Source organism: Camelus dromedarius, chromosome 17 (genome assembly GCF_036321535.1).
Source record: "Camelus dromedarius isolate mCamDro1 chromosome 17, mCamDro1.pat, whole genome shotgun sequence".
NCBI lineage: Eukaryota > Metazoa > Chordata > Mammalia > Artiodactyla > Camelidae > Camelus > Camelus dromedarius.
The window spans coordinates 31110874-31117365 of NC_087452.1; positions in this window are offsets into that span (position 1 = coordinate 31110874).

The window sequence follows — 6492 nt, forward strand, 5'->3', positions numbered from 1 at the left end:
AGAAATCCCTGAAGTTCTGCAAGCAGCAGCCTGGGGATGGGGAGCTGGGGGCAGGCGCCACCTGGTGGTCACCACTGGTACTGTGATGCCTGGAACCGAGCCTATATGTGGAGCTGAGCCCGGGAGTGAGGCGGGGGCTCGTCTGAGGACTGAGGGGCCAGCCAGGGACGGTGAGGAGTGGGAGGTGAAGGTGACATTGCTGAACACCTGCAAGCCAGTGCTTTATGTGAACACGTCTATTTAGCCCTCCCAACAGGATTATCCTCATAAATGAGGGAGAACTGAGGCTCAGAGGAGACACCAGTTACTCCAGCACAGTGAGTAAAACGCAGAGGTAGGATTGGAACCTGGGTCTCTGACTCCAGCCTCTGCACCCTACTGCACCGCAGTCCCCTGGAGAAGGGCCTTGGGTCCTGCAGGACAGTGGCCATGGGGAGTGTACAGGAAGCAGCTTGGAGCTCGGATTCTATACAACTGTCAACGAAGCCACCTGTGGTCCTAGGGGCCTACAGGCCCATGCAGAGAGGTTTCTAGAAGCAAATGGTGGTACAAGGACACCTGAGCCATGGGCACAGGTCCAGGTCTGCAGAGAGGCTGGGGTAGGCCTGCTGGGCCTGACAGCATCAGCTGTGGCCCCAGGGACCTGGGCAGCCCTGGCTCATCCACGCAGAGGGACAGGAGAGGTGGCTGACCTCAGCCCAGCCTGCCCAGCCTCTCAGAAGCCCACACATCTTGTGAAGGAGAAGACAAAGGCCAGGTTGGGCAGGATACGGAGGGAGTGACAATATTCCCAAGGTCTCAGACCCAGTCCTAGGACATCAAGGACAGAGGAAACTGGGACATTTAGGGATCCAGGGGCCATGATGAGCCACTGGAACCCCGCTTCCTCTCTTTCGCTAAGAAGACTTAGTAAAAAATGTGGTTGGTAACGATCATGCAGGAAGCCCAGGCACCTGGGCCCTCTTGGGAGCCGGAGGAACCATTTCCCCCTCAGCCCTTGGCCTGGGGTATGAGAAGCCAGGACAGTGCCCAAGTCTCTTTGGCCCAAACTCTCAGCCAGAAAGTCCTGGCCAGGACTCATGGCTTAGGTGTCAGAGTGGGAGGTCAGCATGGCCTAAGAAAGGCCAAGGAGGCAAGTCAGCAGGGTCCCCCAACATCCTCAGGACAAATTTCTGGTACCAGTGAAGGGCCCCCCAGCCCAGCTGGTAGGGGGGGAGGCCAGAGACCATGTGTCTTCACACCACACCACAGCCATGCTTGTGTGTGGGCTTTGGGGATGAGGGTGCCCTGGGGACTTCTCAGTCCTCCTACCATTCAAGTGAGGCTGAGCCTGACAAAGGGGCAGGAAGTGCCACACAAAGCTCCACAGGCCAAAATGCTCTGGCCTAACAGGTCTGGGTTCTGATCCCACCTCCACCACTCTCAGCTCTGTACCATCTCCCCAAGCCTCAGTTTTCTCATCTGTTAAGTGGGAATAACAGTGACACCTCATAAGGCTGCTGTATTAAAGAAGGGCAGCATGATGCTGGGAATCAAGGGCTCAGAGGACAGTTGTGATTCTCAACAAGTCACAGCAAGGGTGCCTGGCAGGGTGAGTGAGTGGCATTTGGCACTAGGCTGTGTGGCTGCGATGCTTAGGAAGCATCCAGATGTTGAAATTCTAGTCCCCAGTATGCTGGAATTTGGAGGTGGGGCTTCTGGAAAACAATTAGGGTTAGATGAGGTCATGAGAGTAGGGCTCTTATGATGTAATTAATGCCCTTTTCAAAGAGAAAGAAATCTGTCTCTCCTGTGTGCACACAGGAAGGTTATGTGAGGGCATCACTAAAAAGCCATCTGCAAACAAGGAAGAAGGCTTTTACCAGACACCAAATCTGAGGGCACCTTGATCTCGGACTTTCCTGAACTGAGAAATGAATGATTGTTGGTCTAAACCACCCAGTGTACGGTAATTGATTACAGTAGTCCAAACTGACTAAGACAAATTTTAAGAGCTCTTTATATATTCCAGAGACACGTCCCTATCAGATTTATGATTTGTAAATATTTTCTCCCATTCCAGGGGTCTGCCATTTTAAAAAGTCTTTCTCATTTGAAATAATTGTAGACTCAGAAGAAGCTGCAAAAAAAAAAAGGTCTCACCCAGCTTCCCTCAAGGGTGGCGACTTACATGAACCCTTGTGCATTACCAAGACCAGGACATGTGCATTTGCACAGCGTCTCAGATGACCACAGACCTCACTCAGATTGCACCAGTTCCTGTCTTCCCATCTTGTCCTTTCTGTGATGAGGACACGGCGGCAGAGTGTGGGGTGCCTCACTGCAGCCAGGAGGTTAAGCACTCCTTCCCCCTGAACCCCGTGAGGACCCTTATGATTCCAGAGGGCTGGGGTCACAACTGTGCCCTCATCCCACCAAAGACCCCCCCTTTGCCCATCGTGTGCGTAGAGGGGGATCCAGGTTCTGCCACAAAGAGAGCCAACACCTGCATCCTCAGGGGGGTTAGAGGGTATTAATAATTAAAGCATTTCAAAGGCAGGTTCCAGTCCTCCTCCCCAAGACAAGTCCCTGCCTGGGGCTCCCCTGTGCCCTTCAGTCCCTCTCTGGGAAGGGGGAAGATAATAGGAGAAAAAGGGGACACTGAATGGCAAGTGCCCTGGACAGGATTCCAGAAATCACTGATCCTCGGGGATCTAGGTGTTACAGACGTGTGGATTTCAAATATGAATCTGGGAAAATACGTAAGTACAAAAAGTAGCAAAGGATGAGGCAATAAAAGGGTGAATGACAAGGCTCCTTCCCCCACATATGGTGGCTTAGTGGGACCCCCAAGCCAGGTTTCATGTCCCCACTGTCCTCCAGAGAAAGGAGGTCATGTAGATGTGTCCCTAAGGGCAAGAGGAGGGACGTGTCTCCTTCGAGTCTAGTCCTGGATGGAGGCGCAGGGTCTGCAGCTGTGCCGGGCTGGTGCTGCCTCCCTCTAGGTCAGGCACAGCCTCGACAGAGTGAGGCTTTGGTCCAGCTGGCAAGGCAGGTAAGGGCTCTCGGGGTCAGGGGTTCTGCTACTGGCCCTACAACCCAAGCCTGAGACAGGAGGTGTCCTGTCCCCAGCCCCCTGGGAACAGGGAGGGACAACGTCAGTAAGGAGGGCCCCAAGAGCTGCTGACACCCGAGTCTAAGCTCGGGCTGCCATTAAAAAAAAAATACCCCAGGCTGGGTGGCTTAAACAAGACACTCAGTTCTCCCTGTTCTGAAGGCTACAAGTCCAAGATCAAGGTGCCAACCAATTCAGTTTCTGGCAAGGGCCTGCGTTCTGGCTTGTAGACGTGGTCCTCATGTGGCCTTTCCTTGGTGTGCCAGTGGAGACAGAGCACTCTGGTGTTTCTAAGTAAGAGGATGCTAATCCTGTCAGTCAGAGCTGCACCCTTATGCCATCATTTAACCTTAAATACCTCCATCTCTAAATACAATCCCACTGGGGGTTAGGGCTTCAACCTATGACTTTTGGGAACAACACAATTCAGTGCATAGCATCCTCCAAATCTGCCAAGTTCACGGTTCACCCATCATCTCCCAAGGGCACACTCATCTGGACATTAGAACTTGATGTTTAAGAGAAAAAGGAAAATATTTGGGATAAATATATAGGGGAAGAAGGAAGGTTCTTTAAAAAGGAAGAAATTCATCGACAGGTCACTGACCACCCCCAACATACACCTGGGCCCAGGGCGAAGGAAGCCCAGAGGCCCCATCCTTCATCCAGGACTCACTTAACTGTTGCAAAAAAGAGCAACAGTTTCCAACATAAGTAAATGCTTTTCTGGGGAAAAAAAATGTCTCTTTCTGCCTCAGTCCTCATCGAAGTAACAAGGATAAATTTATTAGTACATAAATTGTGCATGGTGCATTTTTATGTTGCCATCAGTGACTTCAGAGCTGAACATGCAATAAATACGTTTTTCACATATCTTCATGGGGCAGGGGGCAGCTGACCAGAGTTTTACCAAAAACTTCCTATCCACATGCTGCACCTTAAATTCAGGAAGTTTCCATCTCTACTCCACAAGGCTGAACAGTCTGGGGGAAAAAATGACTGGGGAAACCACCCCACAATTCAGAACTGGATGAGAAGCTCTACAAGAGGTATTTGGAGACAAGCCAGAGGCTCTGCACCTGCTTAAGCCCGGGTCCACCAGGCTGGGGGTGGTGAGTGGGACTGAAGTTTAGAACCACCAAGAATTTCATCTGAGCTGATCCCAGGGACACAGACCTCAGCAACTAGCCTGTCTCTTCATCGCTTCACAGAGCCCCAAGTTGCATCACTGGGGGAAGCAGTGGCCCAGGTGGGAGAGGAGCCTGCACCCCTACCTGTAGGGCCAGGGAGGGGCTAACTTACGGACCAGAGACCCTGGCTGCAGCAATGCCTCCCAGTAGTCACACCACACTGACATTGCAAGATGCAAGCTGGGGCGCAGAGGGAGCTTTGGGGCAATTACTCAACCGCATGGGCCTGGACAGACTCTGCCCCAGTACGTCCAGGCCCCATTGGTTTAGCTTCCTAAATGATCCCAAATATGCCACCTTCTGCCCTCATCCCGGCCCAGACCTCCACCTCTCCCTGCACGGAGCAACAGTCAGTGGCTTCCAGATGGCTTCCGACCTCCACCCCTCTCTCGAAGGGAACCTTCTAGAACTTGACACAAGCACATCCTCTCCCCCATGACTCCACCTGGATGAAGCCCAGCCTCTGGCCCCAACGGCCTCCTCCTGCCCAGCTCCAGCCTCACCCCACACCCGCTCCCCCTGGCTTCCAGGCCCTGGCGCCCCACTTTGTTGCTTCCTCCGTGGTCTCTCCCACTCCCTCTTCTGCCTCCCAACCCTCCCCAGTCCGGGTGAGTGATTGAACCCTTAACACCAAGGAAAATAAGGCAGTTTGGCAAGAGGAAGAAAATGCTGACTGAAGAGGAGGAAGAGAAAGCTTGGGGGGGAGGTGGGAATCAGAGAAGACTTCTGGGAGGAGATGGTGCCTAAGCCAGGCATCAGGGGCAGATTGGGCTTTGACTGCAAGTGAGCTGGGGTGGGGGCAGTGGTGAAGGCCTCCCAGGAGGACAGTGCAGGCTACTTGGGTGACAGTCCACGTCTAGCTTGACTAGAGGGCACATGGAGAGGGTGGAAGGATGCAGCCTTGAATGCTGACTTCACTGATTTAGATATCAACGATGCCTGAAAAGACTTCCAATTTTACCTTTGTAGGAAGAGGAATTTCTTTTTACGTCTCCAACCAACATTTTACTGAATGCTTTCCACTGACCCGGTCCTGTGCAAAGAGGAACCCAAAGATGGACCAGCCCTAATTCCTGTGCTCCAAGCCAGTGATTCCCCAAACCTGGCTAATGAACAGAATGGGAGATTTCCACACACATCAAGCCCCAGGTCCAAATCATCACCTTTCTGTGGCTTTCCTGAGCAAAGACAAGACAGGCTGACATTCTCAAAAGAGGGTTCATTAAACCAAGAGAAAACAAAGGGAAATAAACTCAGAATACTTGAAGTATAAAATGAATCAGAATTTTCCACAGGTTCCAAACCTCCCAAACTAAAAGATCATCTTTCTATTCACATCCCCTGCACATCTCAGAAATCTTCCAGCCCAAATTGCAGTCATAATTTCCAAGGCCACTCACCCTCTTACCAGCCACCTCTGGAGATAACTGAGATATTCTGGTGGTGGAAACAATCTTCCTCCACTTTGCAGGCTCTCCATTCATTATCTGTTCTCTCTTCCCCTCCTCATCCTCTCCCCTCTCCAGTTTAAAACCTACTAGGGCAACAGAAGGCAAGAGGATGAAGCAGGAGGAGAAATTTTCTATTTTTAACCATAAGTTTAATGTTTTAATCAGAAGTTGCCAACAAATGACAGATAAGAGGCAACCTTTCTTAACTAAGTATTTCTAAAGTCTCATGCCTTGGAGGGTGACATAGGAAATGGCCTTCCTTAGCTCCTTGGGTGGGAGAAATCCCTGCCTGCCCTCTTCTGTATTTCTTCCTTTCATAAGGGAGTTGTATTTGTTACCTTCTTTTATGGCAATTTGTTCTAGATTGTGAAATCTGTAAGCCCGGGTAATTTTCTGGTTCATCTTTGAAAGACAAACGAGTAGCAAAAGAGTATTAATGAATCTGAGAAACTTCATCGCGGTGGTCAAGGAAGGTGCACATACAGATGCGTGGCTAAGTTCCTGCCCTTCATTATCTGCAAAAACAGTTTTCCTGCCTTGTGTCCACCCCTAAGAGCAGTAATGATGTTTTTATAAAGAAATGTTAAATCATGTGACCTCTGAAACTAACTGGCCTGCCTTTGCAATTCCAGATAACAGTTCCCCTAAACTTCATTACTCTACCAGGCTGCCTGTAATGGTACTATTTCTACTAGTCATTGTTCCTTTGTGTTCCAGCTGGAATAATTTTCCTTCTGATTGATTGATGGAGTCTTCT